The sequence below is a fragment of the Pinus tabuliformis genome, chromosome 9 (genome assembly GCF_031772625.1).
Source record: "Pinus tabuliformis cultivar Carrire ecotype Pingquan chromosome 9, CPIR1, whole genome shotgun sequence".
Classification (NCBI taxonomy): domain Eukaryota; kingdom Viridiplantae; phylum Streptophyta; class Pinopsida; order Pinales; family Pinaceae; genus Pinus; species Pinus tabuliformis.
Genome location: NC_142307.1, coordinates 181,487,129 through 181,511,445, shown reverse-complemented (window position 1 = coordinate 181,511,445; position 24,317 = coordinate 181,487,129).

Genomic DNA, 24,317 nt, shown 5'->3' with positions numbered 1-24,317 from the left:
AAAGGGGAGAATTAACTCTTCCTTCAATGCATGAAAAAACACACTCAATGCATTTCGATTTGTTGTAAGTGCACTTTTCTCCAAACAACTTCTTTTTAGTGCAGAATCAGGATTTCGGCCTTGGATTATTCACAACCATCACACTTCTTCCTAACATTACATGCATATATTGTCTTCAAAAAATTCCTTCCCTTATGTTTTCATGTGATTCCATTATTTAAAGCTTCCAATCGCACCTCCTTCAAACTAGTGCAAGAATTTAAGGTTCCAACCACACCTCCTTAAAACCAGTGCAGGAATTTAATTATCAATTGCATCAGCCGATATTATGATGCCAATATTTACCCTTGTCCTGTTCTTGGCCATATGCGGTGCAAATCAATTCGCTTCCTTCTTGTTTCCATTCCATGCAAGCATCCTTGCTTCAGGTGTTCTTCCTCTTGTTTTCTAATATCATAGAAGTACCTTTTTATTCTACAACAATTCATGGAATTTTATAATGAGTGATCCATTCCTAAAGGAATTGTATATGTTGTACCATCGCAATAGTTATATCCATCACAAAATCCCTTCATTATGTGCAATTCAATTCAATCATGGAAGATTCCTTTAAGCTCTCCAATATTTAAACATCGAAGACATCAAGTGTAGGGTGCTCTAATTAAATTGCGATGCAATAGATCTAGTCTGCTCCATCACAATGCTCCCTTTTAGTTATCATTGTTTCTTCATTGCACATTTCCCTCGTGTCATTGTGATGGAATAATTTCCAACAACTCTAGTGAATATGTGACCCTAATATAAGAACTGAGCCTCTCCAACAGGAGTTTTAATTACATTAAGAATGGATTCAGGTAATCAATTTCACTGTATCAATCATCTCATTCCTCCTAATGATTATGATGACGATACACATAAGTACCCTCACCTTCACCTCTGTATACTTTGTGTGCATCCCTAAACTGAATTTCATGCTCTTCAGAGAGCTTCCTCAAACAAGATGAAAAAATATTGTTCTATTGCTAAATTCCTTTGTCTTCTATGCAAGGATATGGACTATGATCAAGTGTGAGGACTCTATCTAACAACTCCTGTATACATAAATCCCAATATTATGCATTAGCGTATATCAATCAAGATGACTAGAAAAAAAGATTTCAAGTTTTGATCCAAGCTCTCTTCCTCTTGGATCAACATTATAATTTTCCATTACTCCTAAGGATTCCTGTAGCCACCTGCAACAATTAATTTCAACTCGAATTCAACATAGATTTACATGGTCCTCATATTCATAATGAAATTACTTTTCTTCTAAACATCCATACAACTGTACAAAATTTTACAAAGACATAATCTTGGCCTGATTTACATTAAGTGGCCTTGGCTTTGGCCATATTAGCCTTACTTCACTCTATTCCTATCACACATTACTCAATTTTTTTTAGACTTACATACATGTACTTTGGAAAGGAATCCAAACTAGAATTAGTTCAGATCCATAATTTTCTCCACAAAATCCTCTCAAGCTATCTGTCCTACACCTTATCTAACTTATTCAAATATTCTTGAGTTTGGTTACAATCTCGATTCTATATACATAATTTTATATACTTATTCAAAACATGGAAATAAAAATAATTAACCTATCACTCTCATTTAGGGAACCAACTCCCTTAGTAAGCAAAGACCCATTATGCCTGATCAAAGGTATATTTTCTTGGAGGCAAGATGCTCCTGCATCAACTTGTATTGTGCTCAACATTTCTAGGTGGTGTGTGCTAGCTTTGGGTCCTCCCATATTCAACTCGAGGGAATTCTCCCTGCTCCTTTCCCTCCTCCATTATGGGGGTCCCTGGCCCTTCTGTATACACTGCTGTCTTTCAGGTGAAAATGGTAGCAAAAGGTTTCCATTTCCAATGTGTGTGTGAGGTCCATGGGGCTCAAAGCTATAGTGAATGGGTAATTAGATTCATAATCATAGAGCTCTCCTCCTTCAAATCTTGAGTGACCTCTCATAGTGAAAAATGATGGAAACTATGGCCAAGAAGAGGCAACATATTGATAATATTGATGCTCATTGTAACACCCCTACCTACCCAATTAAATGTCCTTACCCAAACTTGAGTAAGTAAGAGGGTATGACTAATAAATACGAGGTTGGTTTACATGAAAGTATATAAAAAAAGGAAATACAAGATCTACATACTAATTTTCACACTTGATACATAGTTAAGTTTGTTGACCCAACTTAACTCTTAAAATGACCATAAATGCCATGGGGTAACATACAAATTAAAAAAAATGAATATTCCTCATTATCATTCATTTTCTTACTACCATATAACAAAAGAATGTGGGCATCAAAATGATTCTTTGAGGGCTAGCAGATATTTCAGAAGTGAATTACACATGGTCGAGGTCAGAGAGGGAGAAAAATTGAAGAGAGACTTCAAGAGAGGAGGAATGGAGATATTTTTGGCAGACTTTAGAGCACATGGAGAAGTGGAGAAGGGGCATGCTGGAAGATTCTAGAAGGAGGCCTGCGAAGGTGACGAATAGTGAAAACACTAGGAAGACTAAGGGGGCCAAATGGCAGAAAAAATCAAGGAGACAGGGTACCGACCTAACTAACTGGAGGTGCAGGGAAACAATAGAAAAGGAAGGAGGTGAGGATGAGGAGGAGATGGTGTGAAATAAGGAAGAAATAGGGAGAGCACGAGAAAGGAGGAAAAACAAGAGTTTGGGCAATGCAGGAAGAAAAAAGAAGGAAACAATTTAGTAGCTAAGGTGCGAGATTGCAACATTGGCCACACAGGAGTGGCAGCCTAACCTTGCTGAGATAGGGGCATAAGGGAGCTTGCAACGTGACAGGTTAGTATCAAAATCCTTAGGAAATATTATGGTCTTAGACCCTTGCTATCATTTTCTTTGCAAAGACATTGGAAATAAGTTTATTTCAGTCTATCGAGTTTGCTTACTGTATGTTGTCTGTGTTTCTCATGAGCTCACTGGTTATAACTCACTGTTAAGGGTCTGATGTGTCTGCAAATCACAATCCCTCCAAATTATGACTCGATATTCATAACCCTTATGCTTTTGAGTGTTGAATGAAAACTATTTGACAAATTTCCTAAAATAATTGGCTTGCATCTGCATAACAATATTCATGTTGCTAAAGCACATTTTCCCTTTGACCATCACTCTTACAAAGTTTAGAAAGGTCCCCACTCAATGAGACACATGTTAAGTTGTCCATCTTAGGAAGTTATCTTATGTTCTGTCATATGCTTTGGTTACACCAACATCTTCACATTTGGATTCAGTTCAGAAAAATGTACGCCAACAACACCCGTGGATAACGACAATATGTATCCTCGTGGAAAGCTCCTATGAATATCCATAGAAAAATTATATGCGTGGTTCATGAACATGAACCCTAATTGTTATTGCTTAATTTACACACTGAGGGAAAGAGGCAGTTGTATGTTAGTTTGAGACAATTACATATAGTTTTAGTTCAGTAGGAGCCACAAAATAAAGGGGATACATTGGCTCGAAGTTTAGGATTTTGAATTGGCATTTCTGTGTGTAATGATTTTGAGGAAAATTCGTGTTGCAAAGAGGTTTCTCTTAGTTAATTAGCTTAATCAATGAGACCTTTTATTTTGATATTGATTTTAATATAATTATATTTGATCTTCTCTTTGAGTTTGTGCTAGCTAAACATTGTTTTGGGCACCAAGCTTGTGACCAGATTCAAGGAATGGGAAGTATCATCCTCTGGAAACCTTCCTGAATAAACCTTGTAGGTTCTATGGGATGAAATTAACTGTAGTGGTCACATTAGAGGGAAGAGGTTTTTGATAAGAGGTTGGCTAATCCCATATCATTCCAACTTGGTACATAGGGTGGGGATGGGTCTCTGGAAACCTTGAGCATAGTTAGGGTGGAGACAACACCTATGGAATCCCTGTTGTCTAAAGGGTGGAGATGTTGATCTCTGGAGTCCCTTTTTCATCAAAGGGTGGAGACATTGCTCCCTGGAATCCCTTACTGACTAGTGGGTGGAGATACATATCTCTAGAGTCCCACGTGGGTTGCAGGGTGGAGGAAGCTTGCCTTTGGAACCCCTACACCAGCCTATAACTAAATACCTTATGCCATGAGGGTGGAGGTCATATTAAACCTCTGGAATCCTTGGAGGTATGGGGAATGAGGTAAGTTACACAAGGTAGGGGTGACAACTTTAGCGTTGGAAGCATGTCAAAGGTTGGGAGGATAATTGTTGATTTTTCCCCAATACCCATCTCTGAGTTACATAGTTCTTAGTGCCTTATTAACTGTGATGCCCAAACTATGCCTGGATTGATCACAACGTACCTATCTGTGCATGATTATAATATTGCAGTACTATGTGTGGAACTTCTATTGGTCCTATTTTTGAGAAGTAGCTTTCTTGTACCCAATGTCTTCCTAAGAAAGAGGATGACAGATACTGTGAATATAAATAAAGTTTTATGCAAATCCAAATTTTTCCTCTTCACTGAATGATAAGTACTCCAACTCCTTTCTTAGGGGATGGGAACTGGCTAATTGTGTGAGAAATTATATAACAAATCCTTGTAGCACCTGGGAAAGTACACCATGAATTTTCCACTAGCCTATTGGATCTTTTCCACAATGCCCATCGCACAAAGCCTCAATTGTGCCAAATTCACATTATCCATGTGAAAAAAAAAGAAGGGAAAATTGAGTTCAGACAATGGGTGCTTCTTCTTAATCTAAACCATAAATCTTCTTCATTGTTGTCATGAAACTCTTCATGGCCTCTCTGTCACTTGAAGGAGGAATTTTTATTGTTTGCTCAATATCATACCATTTTGGAGCCAGGGGTTGTAATATCAGTTACATGTGTCTATCTTTGTAACCACATGGAATATGCTTTTAACATCTTGTTATGGGTTTCTTCTAGTGGTTACAATATACATGCAAGTATGCATGTTACTACAAGGCTTGATCCTTATAACTTCTATTAGGGAATCACAACTTATAACCACATATGCCTAAAATTACATGTTCAACAACCTATTAGAGTGTGTGCCTATGATAATATTCTATGTGTTGGAGTACGTACAACAGATTTGGTGCTCTTTGTTACATCAGCAACAGATCTAATCTGTAGATGATGACAACCATGATTAAAAGACCAGAGGATGCAACCCTAAATTTGCCTTCTATCAGTTAGTGTGCATGCGTGCACCAATTTTAGGTAGGGTAAGGACAAGATAAGGTTATCCATGTCCTTAATCTCTAGTTAAAGTAGATAGCATGTTGAGGATAGTACAATTTTATTTTTAGAATTTTTTTTGTCTTGGAGTTCGACCTTTAGTTATGGTGTAGATCCCAAGGTAATATGAACTCTTGGCTTGGAGTGCACCACATCATCCTCTTGCATATCCATATATCTATGATTTAGATCTAATTTTGTATACCCTAGTCTGCCCTTTTCATTTCTATAAAAGAAATGTGAGGGTATGGATCAACAATAGAGATTTGACATTCAACAATTTAGTGGTTTTTCTGTAGCAGATTTTCATGTGCAGAATTAATGACAATTAGTGATAGGTTTTGATAAGCAGTTGTTGAGTTATGTTATTTGTTTTCTATAGTATGTGTTTATAAATTCATTACAGATAGATGTTTTGAGAGGTTGTTTAGTTTCCTGCAGTAATTATTTTACAGTGCAGAATTCGCTTTCCATGGTTTAGATAATTTTTCACTGGGGATGTTCTGTCATATAGTACACACTCCAAATTCAATAGGGTGGAGGTGTGGTGATAAGATGATATTATTTAGGTCCAACTATTGACCATAAAGTAGGTCAATGGGATAACTGAGTACAATAGTGTTGAGACAATATGGGAAGACAAAGTAGCTCATGCTTGAAGATAGGACACTGAAAGTAGACCCATATTTTCAATAAACACTAGAACCCTTCAGCATGGAAGTAGATGCATTATTAACAGAGACCTATTTTTTTGTATTCATCGTTGTTGTGTCACATGCATTACCAAGATAAAATTGCTCAACTGGGGCTCTCACTCAGTTTTTCTGGCATACATGTGGTTACAACACTCTCATTAGACATAGTTGTGATTTACAATTCAACCATGAGAAACTCTAGGGTAATATTTTTCTCAAAACTATCTACATCCCATTCTATAACTAAAATTCCCTACAAGCTTAGGTAGAGTAACCTTGTCAATTTCAAGTAGTACCCTAAGCTCTAAATTCCATTAAATGTTCTTCTCAAAGATACATGCTCCAATTATCTCCCCCATTGATCCATGACCTTAGATGTTTCTATCATTGATTTCGTTAACATGCTTATCCAAAACTTTGGAAAAGAGATAGGGAGAGAATAAGAGATATATGGGGGTATGTTACAAGATACTTGTCATAAGGAAAACAACATTTTGAACCTAGGTCAGTCTCCATCCATGATGACAGGTTGAATCTTGATCAATCTCCATCCATGGGATTTTTAATGGTCCTTAGATGTTAGATTCACATGCCAAATTCAATCATTTCATAGAATGAACTTGTTGTCACTCACTGCTAAATGTGTTTTCAGCTGTGAAAAGGGTGAAAAGGAGCAGTGAAGTTTGAATCCATCTCCAAAGCCAAAAATTATCTCAAAGCTAAATCAGAGCCTCTCCATTGCATAGTTCTTAGAACTAGCTTTCCAACGGTATATGGAAGTTCAAAAATGGACTTCTGGATCCGAAGATAGAGCAGATTAAAGCTACCCTTGAAAGCCAGAAAACAAAGAGAAAAGGACCAAGGGTAAGGCTCATCGCAAATCATAATCAAATTTTTTCAAAGCAGAAAGTAGGGGAGGATAGAGAAAAATTACGATCAACGATCGCCGATATCGGCGATCGCCAATTTCATAGCTCCGAGGTGAATCAATGATCGGAGGCCTTGGTAGCGACGAGGCAATCAAAGGTTCAGGATGATCGATGATAGGAGGTCCATGAGCATATTGCAAATTGGTGAATCAGCCCACCAACGGGGTGACAACACTAAAATATGTCAATATCATGAGTTGCGATATGATAGTGTAAATCACTAGGGAAGGCCGAAAATAATTTAACAAAGAAATTCAATGAAAAACCAAGGGCATGTAGGCCCTTTCTCTCTCCTCCAGTGGGGCCACATGGTAGAACACTATTGGATCCGATAAAGACCCAGGGCATCTGACGACATCATGATGTGGTAGTACGGAGGACACATGGCATGCAGATTCAATGTTTCGAGGGGTCATAAGGGGCCAAAACAGGGTGACACGTGTCACCACTCACAAGGTGACACGTGGCAGTGGATGATGTCACATCGACAATATCAAATTTCAGGATGAGGCATGTTGTTACGTCCAAGTTAAAACTTCAATTGCGATCATGCCATAAAGGGGCTAGCCCACGATCACATAAAGGGTTGAAGAACCATGATCTAAGCACTAAAGGGGTATCGACGATTGACGATCGATGAAGCTAAAATGTCTCAACTCCAAGTTAAAAATCCTTGATTGCAAGCTACTGATAAGAAGCCTTCGACATTGGGCTAAGCACTCAGTCATAGCCTGCGGTCATATGAGAAGAAATGCAGACATGAGCTAAACCAAAGGGGGCCAAGGAGCATCGGAACTCACTGTTCTGTAGTGCCTTTTAGAGTAAAAGTCCCACTGCCATAAAGCCCCGATAGTATGGTACATGGCTTTGAAGGAGGATGGGTCGGTAGTTGAAGCATTGAATGAAGTATGGTGCAACCGTAAATCAGCATGGGGGGCTCAGAAAGACTTAATGGATCAACAAGGGGCTCCACTTAGATACACAATGAAGGACTGCTAGGACATTATCCACTTCTACTATGTAACAGGAAACCACAGTCGATCACTATCAACTCCAGACATTGGTGAATTCAGGCAGTTAAGGCGAAAGCAACAGAAACCGACCGAGCAGAGGAGAGACATATTGCGGCAAAGACGTGGCCTGATCGAGGGACTTCACAGGAACAACAGAGGGACACTTCCTCCATCATATTTTAGTTTTTCCTTTTTCTTTTATTCCTGTAATTTCTATGTATTTTAAAGAAGGGAATCAAATCCCGATGAAATCATTTTGGGGCAGCAGAGCCTTGCACGCCGAGACAACTAGTCTGTGAGACAACTGGAGCTCAGGAGAAGATATTTTTGTAAACTGTTGATTCAAAGCCCCCCTTCTCTCTATAAATAGGGGGAAGAAACACTTAATATAGGTTCCATAATTCTACACCTAAGGGTATGAATTCTGCGATTCCACTTTTGATTCTACTTGCCTGTTCATGAGGGACTTGAGTGATACAATGCTGAATGTTATGGACTGGTTATTTGGATCCTCCAAGTATTAATGAAACTATTCCAGTGATTCCAAGTAGATCAATGTGCAATATGTTTTCCCCTTTGTAATCTCATTCCATATATATTTTTCCTTCTTTGAAATAGTGTGATGAAGCTGTCGGTTTCTCCCTTGTTCATGATTGTATATTTGTTACCAAGAAGCAACAGTACCTGTTTTAACTATGGATTTACTTAAGTACCTGTAATATGCACATATTTTCTTAAGATTTTGGATAAAAATGTGCCCATGAGTATATGACCTAAAACCCTAATTAGCGCGCCACTCCTTCCGCTCTTTCATCTCCTCCCTCTTCCATATTTCTTTTGGAACATCATGGCTTAGGATTCTGCATTGAAATTAGCTATATGCACTGATTTCACTCCTCCCTTTCCTCCTATTCACTTTACTGTAACGTCAATAAGAAGTTTCCTGTTGTTGTGTGTTGGCCACCAGAACAAGAAATTTCTCTTTGAGGTTGGCCCGATTTACCCCCTGAGCATTTTGATCCATGTATTAGCTTGAGTCTACCTTAATGAAGGGCTATTGACCCAAGCCTCCTTTTATTATATTTTAAAACTTCGTGACAATTGGAGTGCAACTGAAAGCCCCCATTGATATATCTTCCATGCACTCCTCTATCTAATATGTCCTAAGCATTGGTCTACAATCAACCCAGAGGCTGTCTCTAGGAAGCTTTCTATGTCTCCCGAAGCACTCGTGCTGTAGGTGCCATTAAAAGAGACAACAAAACCCGCTTCATATTACTGCCTTTCTAATATGGTCGAGTATCTATTTTACCAAATCTGGCTAGGACTTGAGTATAATCCTAATTACATCAAACTTGAGTCAAACACCACAAATGACTACTAGTGGAGTTGGGTATGGCACAACTACAATAAAAATACTGGCAACAATAGTAACAACGAACTACCTTAAGAGATGGAATTGATGTCCCCTGCTTGTTGGGAATCATGGTAAGATGTAAGGGTTCTATGCACATTCATGTATATTTTTCCCATAAACCAAGGCTCAATTGCTTTTAAACTGTTGATTATTAGCAACACCATTCATATGCTACTTATGGTATATTCAAGGAAAACAATGAATTTTCTTTTCTAAAATAAAATAAAAAAATAGGATGACTGTTACACTCATTGCAATATTCTCTATTAATTGGCCTTGGGATTGGCTCGTGGAACAGTTACCAGAGAAAAAACACTCCTTGGACGAGAGATATTTAGTCCAAGAATAGTCCCATCATACTGAGAAAGGAAATGGAATGTCCAACTCCCTGACCACGAATGGAATAAAATAGGATCCCTTGGTGGTAATGAGATTTTACAAGTTTTTTAAATTCATTTCAATGTAGTATGTTTTCTTTTCCAGTTTGTTAATGCCTATACTTATATAATCTTTAATTTTGTACATCAAACAACAAGTGTAGCCCAATACTTGGCAATGTTTTTGAACTTACAGGTATTCTTTAGAAAGAGATAGTTTTACAGTTGTTCCACCTTTTGTACTCTCTTACTGCTCAGCTTGTCCACATCATTTTTTAAATTCAAATATATATTTTTCTCTTGTTCAAAAAATAAAAATCCTCCACTTGTAGTGGTTTATACATACACATTGGAGTATACATCACATTTTTAGAATCATGCTTATCTTAAATAATAATTGATCTATGCATACCAAGATATAGGTACTTGCTTCAGTTGTAGAGATAACTAACCAAATTTATAAGATTCCTCAAATAATACTTTTTTTATGAAAACTATACGTTTAGGTTTGGTCTAGAAAATAGTGGGTGATCAATGGGAGCACTCTCAAAATCTTACTCGCTACTCCTTTTTATTTTCTTAGTATTTTAATTTATTTTTAAAAGTTGTAGGTAGATTATAATCGCACCAAAATGTTTATAAATATTACAACCCTATAATGTTTTCTTGTACTGTTCCAACCACTTATATATTGCTTGAATTTGCACAATATCAGGTCCCCTAGTCTAATCACAATTGAGAGTAATATTTTGAGAGTTTTCCCATTGGTCACCCATTATTTTCTAGACCAAGCCTAAACTAATTTATATTTGTAGAGATATATATATTTCATAAAAAAATCTTATTTCAAGTGTCTTATAACTATGGTTAGTTATCTCTACAATTGAAGCAAGTTACTTTTTTCTAGATCTTGAATTTACACGATATGTAGGTCTTCACCTCTATATTGCTTGCATTTGTGAAATATTGAATTTTATGCAATATAAAATGCTTTTTGCAACTTATAAACATGTTTCTCTTTGCTAGGTCACATGAATCCATGTGGTTGATCCATTCTTCATCTATCACCCATTCAAAAAAGAAAATTTTACATCCATCTTATGAGCAGGCAATTTATAAAACATTGCAATATCTAGTACAACTCTTATGCTTGAAATATTAGCTACAGGTAAAACAAATTATTCATGATTTATCCTTCCTTTTGCACATAGATTTTGGCTACTAACTGCACTTTTTACTTACTAACAATACCATTATAATTACATTACTGTTTTTTTAGTAAGCTTGGCGGTAACTTTTCATTCATCTTCAAAAAGCAGGTTACAACCAGTAATCAAGGAGTTTAGTGGTCTCAACCTGCACATAGGGAAATTAGGTATGCCATCCATTGAACAACATTGTATGCAATCCAAAGATATAAAAGTTTGAGTTTGTCTAACAGAGCCTTATATGGCTGAATTTCTTGTAAACTTCTACGATCTAAGTAACTCAAACATAAAATTCTAATTGATAGATTTACCATATCTAGTTAAACAAAATTTAAAATCAAACTAAACTAAGCATAATGTTATTCATTCCATGAATGCACAAGGGTTGGATCTTTCGCACTTGAACCTGACAACTTAGAATGGGGAAGACACGAAATTTGTTTCTCAATGCGGCTGAGGCATGAATTATGTTGCTAAAGTTGGAATTGAATTAGATGAAATTCCTTCTGAAGATATTGAAAACCAGGGTTAGGCTTAGAGGGACTAGTTGCAGGGTTCATGATGGCCTTAGCTGCAATGTTCTTCATTAACCAATACTAGTGCATAGTCTACTTATATTGAGAGGTGAAACCTTTGGAGTCACTAGGGTTCAAGACCGGGTCTCTTCAATCTTCTAAGTGAATCTCCATTTATGCCTATTGATTAAGCTATGATCCCCAATTCAATATCAACTGTTGAACTTGAGAAGGAGTTCCTGTTTGGTAAGCATGGATGAAATCTTAGATTATTCAAGTTGTATATTTACAACCCTGACCTCTCTGTTGATAGGTTTGGGCTGGAATATTGACGTTGCACCATCCCACGTTCTTTTCGTGGCCACATCCACCTCTCTCCAGAGAGCCAGAACCTGAGGTGGGGCAATCCATGAAGCCTGTTTGTAAAGGAATGGTGGGGATAGACTCTTGAAACAGATAACCTAGACCCCGAGTGTGAAGGAACCAGGAATTCTCAGGTCCTAGTTGTTACACAGACAATAAATACTTGGAAGGTGTACATAAAATAGTGACATCGAACACTAAACATTAGGCCCTAACCCAACCACTTCAAAGAAAATAAGATGGGTCTATTTCCCAAGGAAAGGAACTGCAGACTCAGGCTCCCTGAGCCTACTTAAGACCAAACACAAGGATAAAATACAAAGAAACAAATGCATAAAACCCTGTTTCGTCCACAATTTCATAGACAACAAATGAAGGATATGGCGAACACAGAAAACCAAATATGTATCATATTGAGAAATCCAAGCTCTAAAAAGACCATACATTCCCATGCAGGAGAGTAAAATTCCATAGAGAACAGAGACAATGAGATGGAATGCAGACAGTTCATAATACAACCCTTCGAGATCTTTCCATAATTCATGATAGATAGTCCACTGGCTTGCAACACCCATATAATGAAACCTTCCTTTTCGAATTGACACATGCATGAAGGACGCCGAGAGCATGCAATGAAAAGGATGGAGAGAAATAACATACCCGAGGTCTGAGGACATGACACAAAGGGAGCCAACTGCACCTAAGTAGCCCACCTGCGTAGCTTCCCTCTGGAGCAACCCCGAGCAACCCAAGACCACGAAACCAATATCAGAGACAAAATCTAGTAAATTAACGTTTGAGAATGAGAAAAGGTAGACCCTTAACCACTACAATAAGGTGTCTCTCAGGCTGTTTCCATCAACATTAACTTTGTGCATGCGCACTACCACCCTGAGATATTTACCATACGTGCAAGGGTGGTGGCTTCGTCACCTTCTAGTCCTTTCGTCCTTAAAATTACACATGGCTTTGATCCTGAGGGAGTTGATCTACCAGCATGCATCTTGATCGAGCAATTACACTTAGTTCTCAATATCCACCTATCATAAACAAAAAAAATTGTGGTACCACACACAAGGATGAAAATTTAGTATGGATGTGGGGCTTATAACCCCATAGTTAAGAGGTAGAGGTGGCAACCAAAATTATTAGGTTAGATCACTGATTGGATGTGAACTACTTGCTTCATTCATTCAGTAGAATCAGTCAATATAGGCAGGATGATGATGACATGGAAGTAGAGGTAGTTTTCGTCTTGAAAGTATATGTTCATGTAGGGGAGCAATGGTTCTTTTGTTCCCATGATTGGCTCTTGGTTCAATTCACAAATGTTGTTCCTATGACTATTGATTCACGTGATAATGGTTTTTCTAGTAGCAATTGGTTCACGATGGATGTCGATCTTCCATTGACTAAGGGGGGGGGGGGGGATCTAAGGGGATCCTATGCAAGCATGAATCCAATGAATAAAGGAATATGCAAAACCAAATTGATGTATGGAAACATAAATACAAGAGTGTCTAAATCGCTCAAAGGCATTAGCCAGGTACATTTTCATAACCATTCCTTTTTCTTTATTGCTTTTGCTTGTTTGGAACACCTCCTACACCAATATAATATTTTCAATTCCTTTCCTTTCCTGGATAAACCCCCTTGGTTTTTGGATATTAGAGTTGGAAAGATATTTTCTCAATTTGTTAAGGTGTGTAGCTCTTTCCTGACAAAGGAGGGGAAGGAATTTCCTTCAACTTGATTTCTTCAAGGCTCTTTGTAGTAAGTACAAAGCTAAGACAAGGAGATAATGAGGTCATATTCAACATGACATGGAAACTAGGAGAGGATCACTAGTGGTAGATCGTGTCAACCCATTAGTATTGATGATGAAATATCTACTTAACTAGTTCAGAGGCTTGATGAAGAGAGTTAGTTCAATGTGGAATGATGGCAAGAACACTTAGGATCCTATGAGAAAAAATCCTAAGAATCTAATACCAATCCTTGATGCAGAAAGTGAACTTCAATAAGTTGAAAATAAAACTAGCACATTCAAATATATAAGTGGTCATTTAGATGGAGGGAATGGGAATCATATTGAAGTAGTTGGAACTCATATCTACCTCATAGTTTCTCTTACAATCATGCCACTAGGAGAAAATGATTGATGTCCCACCAACTATAAATTGAAGGAAATGAATGAAAGTAGGGAAATTATGATATGGCTTCCCCTTAAAAGTGAAATGAAGTTCTTTAGGTGCTTTCCATTGATAGGAAAGTCAAACCATTATCCCCTGAGGTTAGCCAAATGGAAAGTGTTAGAGAGCTTGTTGCATTTATTGTTAATGGCATAGGGTCTTGACTCCTAACCATATGCTTACATAAGTCCTCATGTCTCTTGTCCCACAGTAAGTCTAGGTCTCATTTTTGGAAGTCACTTGGCTTGACCTTTTTTCAAACACGTCCTTCCATCCTTTGTTGATATTCTTTTCTCTTGTTGTGCACTTGACTTATCTTCTCTTGGACCTTGACCAACTAATTTCTTCTCCTTTGGATCTTATCTAGTTCTGCTACTAAATCTTGTAGAAGCTTCATCACAAGTAGCTCAAGTTGAATAGGTAACACTACCTCCATGCCATACTAGCTGAAAAGGAGATTTCCCTGTGGCTCTCTTTGTGTTGATCATGTCCGCCCATAGTGCATACCTAAGCTATGAGTCCCATGCCTTCTTGTTCTTTGCTAAAGTATTATTGACAATTTTCATGAGATTTTTGTTTGAAGACTCAACTTGTCCATTCCCATGGGGGTAGTATTGAGATAAATAGTTTAGGATGATTTTTTATTTTTGATAGAAAGATAGCATCCTAAAGGAGCTAAAGGCTTTAGCGTTTTTAATTACTATTTTTTTAGGACAACCAAACCTAGACAAGATGTTCTCTTCCACTAATCTAATGATAATGTGGTCAGTGGCATATTTGGTGAAGTAATAAATAGTTGTAAGGATTCATCTATGTTGGCCACTGGAAGGGGGTAATGTATTTATCCTATGAAGTAAAGGCCCCACTATTGCAAGGGGCTACTACTTGGACATGATTCAAAGGTAATGTAGGGAGCTTCTGTCTTCCAACAAAGGTCTAGCATTTTACGTCAGCCCTAACAAATTTATGAACATCAAAAAACATGGTAGGCTAGTAGTACCCAAATGTTCTAATTTAACGAGTTGTATCCCTTGCTACAAAATGACCTCCATAGATCCCCTGGTACATGCCCTGGATCAGATATTCAACCTCATATTCCATCATGCATTTTAGCTTTAGTCCCTCAGGATTTATCCACTGCAATTAAGTACCTACAACATAGTATCTAGCAGCCTTAAGCTTCAAGGATCTTCTTTGATATTTTTCCAAGCCTAAAGGGAAAATCTATGTGGTCAGTAAATGGGCTATGCCTTTATACAAAGGAGAGTGGTGATAACATAATTTTCAAGCATTGCTTCATAAAGACTCCCTCCCAACCATTCTTAAAACTTATGAACTGATCCACTTTTTCTCATAACTACTTTACATAAGGAAATTTTATGATCAAATGAGTTACATTTTTATCATATTCCCTACAAAGAATGACATATTCTAGGCTCATGTTTAGATTGTTTCTGCAAATTATTCCATATTAGTACTTTCTTCATTAATATTAGCCACAATTTTTTTGGGAATTTTTTCAGTGCCTTAACCTTTCATAACTGCTTCCACCACCAACCTTTGTTTTCAGGATTAGATGAGAAATTTACTTGATACTCAACGTGGCAGAATAATAACCTAATGTTTATTTTTTTATCACACCGTTATATCTTCCTCCTCTGAAATTTTGACATGACTTCTCTATAAAATCATCCCACTTGATGGCTTCATCTGCTACAAACACTAGAGCTTTTTCCTTCTTCCACCTTTGCTGCCAAATAGAAGTATTGGCTTGGTCCACTATGTGATCAAGAGTGAAAATTCAAAATTCCACTTCCCTGCACCAATTCTATCAGTCCTGGCAGCCCAAATTCATTTTGGCACCCAACACATGGATCCATCTCTATTGTTACTTGTTCCCCATTTCCTTCTCTATAATTTTGCTTATCTTCCTTTGACTCCACCAATCTATGGAGATGACTCTCCATAATATTTTAGCTACCAAAGACTTCCCAAAATAGTTATTTTTTATAATCACCATCCTTCCTCATATTTTTGTTTGGCTAATGTCTTCAACTGAACTAGTGGAACATTTTGATTTTTCCTTGACTAAAGAAATCTAAATACCATTTTTCTTATTCTCTCTAGAACTCCTTTGATAGCATCTAATAGGGTTTAAATAACATGGGAACTAAAGGGATAGTATTAAGTACCTTCTTCCCAATCCAAAGATTTGAAACCAGGAGCTAATACAATAGAAGTAAAATTACAAAATCAAACACACAAATGACTTGATTTCAGGTTTCTCAGAGTATTAACCATGGTACGCTTCTCCAAAATTGATCGAAGTTTTGAAACTCTTTAATACTTTGAGAAAACTACAATCAAACAATCCTTCCCACAAGAATATCAAACAAAAATGTATTGTGTAAAGTGCCATGCAAAACATGGGGAGGAAAACTACATAGAAGGAAAAGGAAAGTGAAAAGAGTGAAGGCCCTAAGTGAGTGGAGTGAAAATTAACATTGGAGGTGAAGAGTGCATGGATTATACAATTTTTTCTTATCCTTTCCTCTATAGAAATCCTCCATAGGGAACTGTTAGCTGCCTCTAATGCCAAAGACATAGTTGTATGCTAAACTTTATCCATTTATGGACAAGAATTTGTTATGATAATCAAAATTAAGGACATCAAATTTGCAGCATTCCACGCCATTCTCCAAGTTCATCCTACTCCTACATGCCATGGTTCAAGCTCTCATTCTAGAGAAATGGAATTTATGGCACTTTTATCTCTTTTTTTCACATATAGAGTATTTTTGCTAGATTTTCTTTTATATATTTACCAAAATATTTGCCTAGAAATTTGCTAAGAATAGAATGTTGAACTGAGCATGTTTCTTTTGAGAATCATTGTGGTCATATTATTTTTGTGGAGAGCAAATGAATGGGATTACTGTTATGTTGAGAGATAAGTACAAGTCTTTCTTGCAAGCGACTATGAAGAAAATTTTAGACAATGTACATGTATGATATGTCTAAGTTGATCTAGAATTATGATTGTCAATTAACTATTATGTTTGAAGTGTGAATGTTACCTGAACCTAGACTGTAAGTATTAGTTCATGAAAAATATTTATGTTGTGATTATTTTATGCTTGAACAATTTTGATGTGCAAAATCTCATTAGATTGATCTTTCCTGAAATGAATGTGCATGATAGAAGCACTTTTGGATTTAATGGAAGGATTCCATGTTGATCCTTTTTGGGGGATAAATGAACATTTTTGCTTATGTTGATCATGGCTTGATGAATTCTAGTTAATCAATGCAGCTGTGTTAAAATGGCCCATGCTGATCTTGTGCTTGATTTTTCTAGACACATGTATCACACAACAAAACTTAAAATAATTCTTCAAGACACAAAGGAAGCAAGAGGTGAAAATGAAATTTGAGAAAGAATGTAGCCCTTAAATTCTCAACTCATGGACACTATTTATCGTCTACATGATATCTTTACCTGCTAAATTTTTGTTGCCATTTGTCATGTCTTTCGGATAGAGGTGTAGATGGTCTTCACTTCAAAGAAGGTACATGGTCATTCTATCTTAAATATTCCTAGCCCTGGTATGTGAAATTCTGGTAGCTTAATAGTAATCTTTTTTATTTACAGATGTTCACATTAACAAGGGCTTTTTTTCTAAAATTCATGTCTCAAGGTTCAAATTTTCTTTTTAGGTTTGAATATTTTTCTATCATCTTATTATATTCATTAACATGTCTCATAGTTGTTAGTTCCAGTATTTTTGTCAGTGTCATGCTAAGCTTAGGAAGAAGACATCAAGAACTCACTTTTCTATGGGAGCATGATGAGGTTCACATGAGAATGCCCTTGTTTGTTGAATTTTGAACTGTAAGATTTATTATTTGTTGAATCTAGGGTTTTCAACTCTAGAAATTTATTAGGTTTACAAAATACATCAAGGTTTGATAGGGTTTCATATTGACCTAATCAATAGGTTTTACAATGTTGTTCATGCCCCTTTTGTTACAACTTATGCAAACTCTTTTATTTTTGAAATGTTTCTTCTTGTACTACACAAAACATTGGATATGATACAACAATAGGATTTCTTTATTGGTAAAAAAAATGGTTTATAAGGTCTAAGAAATGCCTCCTAATTTGAACTTGGTAAGCTTTTCTCTTTGACAAAATGTCTCTTTTAAACCAAAGAAAGAAAAAATGATATCCTTTAAAGAGTATCTTATGGTAAGAAAAATTGATATTCTTTAAAAAGTATCTTATGGTATACAATAAGCCCAATGTACTCATGGTACTTGCAGGCTTGGAATTGAGATTGCAAGCACGTGTTCCCAATTTACAATGTCATTTCTAGAGTTGATACAGAAACAATTGGCCTACAACACCCATTTACCTACAAAAGGAGAAAGCCTTTTTGGCATTTCCTACATGCTTGATTGCCTCCCTTTTATTTATCCCAATTTTTTCATTATTTAACTCAATATATTTTATGACAAGGTCCATTCATTTTATTATTGTCAGTTGTTTGGTACCTTGGACAAGTGATCCCTTAGAAAAACAGTAATTCACCTGTTTCAATTTCAAAATATATAATTGCTTGTTGCATTATGTTTATTTGGGATTTAATAATTTATAATAAGTCTTTGTCTTTTTGGTACTCTTTCTCTCTCTTTATATATACATATTTAGAGGTCTTGATCCCTGTCATTGTCAGTGTTGTCTCTTGAGTTTTGGCGGGTCTCTACAACTACCACAAAACTTACCCCACAATTCTCTCAACATTTGTGAAACATCACTAATTTGATAGTATGATCTACTCATAGGTTGTTCTTCATCTGTGCAGGTTGTTCTTGTAGAAACATCATTATCTATTTTAGGACTTCCCAACATTCCATCATCCATATACATGGGTTTTCCTCATAATGAACATCTTGTTCTTTTACTGTTGGAGGTCTCAATAGGTTTCCCTTCCCTAGGATAGGTCATTATTACCTCATTTCCATTGGTCCCTATCCACACTATTAAGAGTGGTGCAACAGAATTGCACCCAACAAGCTTCATTGAAGAACTAATGAATAATAACATGGATAGAGAATTCACACAATATATTTGGCATTTGTGAAATCTGAATTTTGTGTTAACATGATGTAGAAGTAAAGGTCTCAATCAAGTTAGTAACCTTGGTATAATGGAAGTAACAATTATACAATCTAATGGAGGTAAATTAGTTTACCTTCCTGACTATCTAACTTCCAATTACAAGATTAATGTTACAAAGTGTAATGTAAAAGAGAAACGATTCATATATGACAATATATTGTTGATGTTTTATTTTGTTAGTAAATTTTGCATTTCACTGTGTGATTGCTAGTATTTTGCATGCTTTATATGAATGCAACTTGCAATGCACGTCTTTTCTGCAAGAAATGCAGTGCTGCAATTACACTTGAATAGTCATGTGAGTGATCCATTATTTGACTATTAGCAAACCTCCATCTACTATTGTAACACACATTAGGGATGTTGGCATTGTGTAGGTGTTGTTGCACCCCGATGCAAGTGTTGGATCTTGGTGCTAGTGTTAAGCATGTAATTTATACAGAAACTATTCTTGTGTTGGTGTAGAGGGTGTAGAATTTTCCTCCCCTAATTTTTTGAAGTTGTGTGTTAGAACTTTATAATTTCTTAAGGCTGTGAAAGAAATTGCAAAGGCAACCACATAACCACTTTGGAAACTGGGAATCTGGCTCTTCTAGTTTCAGAGAGGGATCTCTCTTTATGATTTAGTTTTGTTTGATTGAAGGAATTAGGCTAGCTATTAAGTTTAGGTTTTGGTTTTTTGTGTTGTTGGGTTGAAACTGGGAAGAAAGGCCATTGGCAAAATGGAGTCACAGGTTTGAGGTGATCAAATACAGAGTTTACATGCTAAACTTACATGGAAGGTTAGGCAAATTCACTGGATCCTTTAAGATCTATGGTGTGAGGGAGAGGGAAAGATTTAGAAATACAATTAAAACAAAGTAGTTAATAATTATGATTTTAATCTTCAGTGGAAAACATAAAAATTGTTCTTAAGCGAGAGATAGAGTGTACATTCAAACAAATTCTATTCTTTATCTTATTATAATAATTCAGATATTAGAATCACATATGAGAATAAAAAGAAAACAAATTGACAAAGAGAGATGCACTTCACCAATAAAAATGATGTAAGAATCCTGTAATGATTGCACTGTATTACTGAAAATATGATCAATGGTGGCTCTGTGAGTTTCTTTACAATATAAGTCCTTTTCTTCAAACAAGTCCCAATGCCCATTGCTTCAGCTGATGAAGTATTTATACAAATTCTTCACAAAATATCTTGATTCAAAATATCAAGATTCATTACAAATATCTTAAAACTGTTTAAAAAAATAGAACTAAAATATAGGACATTTAAAACTAATGAACCTTCTTGGCACTATCTTTGATGATTTCTAGTGGTAAGGAACAAAAATTCATATTTGATAGCAAGTCTTATTTGATGAGGTGGCATCCAAGTCACTAACTGCCCATGAGCTTTTTCCTCATGAAATTATGAAAAGTAGTGTCCAATGATACATTTGAATATCTCAACCCATGATATATGTGCACACAGTGAGAGAGGTTTTTGTATAGAAGTATGTTACCAACAAAAACCTATTTCAGTTTTGGAAAATTCATTTTTATCTGTTCGGAAACCACATTTGAAAACAATGACTTAAAATAAGAAATTTCGGTAAAATATGCCTTCAAAGATTCATGCAAATATCCTAAACCATAATAACTGTTAGAAAATATAGACAGTATTTTTGAAATGGGTCCGTTCTGGACAAACAACTCTTTCAGTTTTGACAAATTCGTTCTCATTTGTTTGAAAACCATGCTCTAAATGACTGTGTTGTATAGGAAAAAAACATAGTTTTAACTGACCATCTTTTCAACTTGGTGCTAACTGTAATTGCCAATGTTCACTATTGATCTAGCGGGAATGGGATGAAATGGATATATGACGTGGAGGCGGGAGGTGACATGGAGGTGGGGGATAATGTGGAGGCACATGGTTGGCGGAAATAGTTGACATGTGAGCGCAGAAGGAAGGCACGGGAATGGAGCGGTAAGTGAGAGTGAGGTCAAGCGGGAGGAGGTACGTGGTAGTAGGGGAGTGGATGTGATGCAGGGACGTGGCAATTAGAATGAAATGGTGGGAGTTTATATTGGCGGGAGATAGGAGTGGTTTTCAGAGGGGAGATAGATGGTAAGGGGTATTGAGTGAGGGGGGTGCAAAGTGATGATGAGCACGCACCATGTAGCATGGGGACGAAATCGATTCCCCACCATTGATCTGGGTGAGATAGATCGTGGACATTGAAAAATGCGCCCACAATATCACAAGCCGACAAACCATTTTGTTGTTTTCACCTTTATTAAAAAACCAAAAATTTAGCGCGAGATGCCTTATTACAAATTGTTAATCATGATTAAATAACACGATTAACTATTCTAAACCTAATTAATTTATCCTAAGCATGATTAATCTACTCTCATTTTTTTTATTAGAAATAATTTGTAGGATAAAACATTATTTACAATATCATCATATACAGAAATTACAGCTAAAATCAAGTAATCCTATAAAATATAGGACTCTAACATTATGCACATATCAACGACCTTTTGACTTGGTCAAATACTTGATCCTATGATAAAAATTCCTTACTTAGGATTTGTTGGTCCCCTTCAACTGAAAATTCAGTAAGGGAAACTACATCTTATTCGATTATGCAGTATTCCATTTTTTTGCTAGCAAAATTTCTCTTAATTTGAGAAAGATGAACTATACCCAATTGTTTACTGCCTTTGCTCTTCAAAATTATTTTCCCTCAACTCAGTGTCAACCTTTGTAGTGATCCCCTCAAGAAATGTAGTAATAATTTCATTTTGGTCCCAATTTAATACCTATGATTGAAAGAGATTTAGACAAATTGCATTGAACACAAGATGAATGCTCATGTATTGTGACAAGGCTAGCCAAAACTTACTATGTTGTATTTTCTTTAAAATGGTGGATGGATATATTTGAGAGGTTTTAGCTTTTGATCCTTCTACTTGAAGCACACTTTTTGAATGTAAATGTAGACCTTGTCCTCTTCTTGGAATTGATATTTCAATTTTGTGTAGTTCATGTTAGGCGTCTAGCCTCCAAAGGCCCTTCCACAATGTACCATTCCACAAGTAACCTTCCAAGCATGAAAACATGGTACTTTCCAGCCTTCGAAGGCTCACCAAATGTATAGGTGATGTTTTGAAGTGGACTATCTAACCTTAAAAGGCTTGCCAAACATGGAATTTATACCCCCAAATCCTCCTCCATGAGGACAATGTGGGATTTCTAGCCTTCCATGTGACCTTCCAACATGCCACACACCATGATTCTGAAGTCTCTTTAAGGTGAATGTTTGGGGCTTCTGAGAATGATTGCTAAGGTTTCCAAACAATAGGAAGACCCATCAAACAACCCCATTCTCTCTTTGATACATGAACATGAATCTTCAAACAAATGAAATTCCATCAAGAAAACAACTCCTACAATTTTGGCCCACAATTGAAATTGTTTTTAAATACCTTCCAAAGAAAGTGAAACAAAAATAATCTGATTCTGTTATAGGTCCAAGGAGTGAAAGGTTCACTGATGGCATGTGTGTATGTTTCCATTACTTTATTTTTAAACCTCCCTTTATACTTTAACTCGATGTAGCTTTCTTAGAACATTTTATTTATAGTCAGACCAAAGTCTTGAGTAGTGTTATTTGGATTTTTAAACTCATTGTGCTTTAGAACTTGTTGAAATTCATCCCTTTGTTGTTACATATTTATTACATGTTGGTATTTTTCAGTTATCTCCAAACACATGTATACCATGTAAACAACTTCAAGTAATGAGATAGTTATACAGATGTATTTCTCATTCTGAGGACACAACACTATGATGGATTTAGATTAAGTTTCAATATTACGTTCTCACTTGACTAGGCTTTTCATATACATGCCCCACAATAATTGTACAGAACTAGTAGCCATCTAGTGCCTTATAAGTCATGGAAGTTCTACTTCAAATGTTGCCTAGTTTTTGCAACTGTCTAATATCTCCATCATCCATATGGAAAACACTATTGTAGGATTATACATTTCAAACAACCACCTAAAGTTTCTCAATACAATACCCTGGCTACTCTTCACACTAGGTTTCACTTTGTTTTAGGGTCATCAGTTATACTAGGTGATGTTCCAGCCATGGGATTAATTGTCTTAGTTATCTTCTTTTATACGAAATCCAACTACCCATAAGTGTCTGTCAAACCATAGCATTGTCTCTAATTTAGAAGAAATCCCACAGACTGTCATAACTACCATCGGAGTTGGTAGAGGCTGATCATAGTAATAGAATTTCAAACATTTCATAGATCTCCTTTTCCCATAAATTGCGGGATAATTTTGAGGGAAAAATTTCTTCTGGTACCCTCATGCAAACTAGGGGGTAACATATTTCTCCTATTAGGCATGCATGTCTTTCTTGGGATCACTTGAGAACCCAAAACCTCAAGATAAAGGTGCCAAAGTGAAGTACATAATGCAAAGTAACCAATTCATCATCTCCAAACTGCAATATCCATTTCCCCTGTGTTGGATCATTGTTGAAAATAGAAACATGAAAATACAAATGAAAATATGTTGGGATCCCCATCACCTCTGGAATAAATGGTCCATTTTCAACAACTCTCGTATTCCTAACAATTTCATGTCATCATTCCTAACAAAAAGGAGAGACGACAACTAATATTTTAGGGTCTCTTTGAGCAATTTCAATGGACTATTTGATTAAACACAATATGCTCTTCACTAAAATTTCTAGTAATATTTTTTGTCAAGCTATCTATGATATATGATAACTGAACAAAAACAAATTAATCCCCTTCATCCTCTCATTTTACCTTACTGTTTGTTGTGATAAAACCTTTCTCGCACTTTCTAGAACAAGAAAAATCCTATCATTACATGTTTTTATAGTGCTTTGCACTTCTGCAATTTCCCTGATGCATGTCCTTTGAGGTATCCAAATCTAGATTTTCTTCATATTTTTCATAGTTGTCATCAAATGGAGAGGTAATAATTTCATCATTACAAAATATAAAGGTAGAATTAGGCCCTCATCAAGAGGCTGATCCGGTATGCTCTCTTTAGCAATTGCTTCATTATCCTCTTCGTAAACAACCCTTT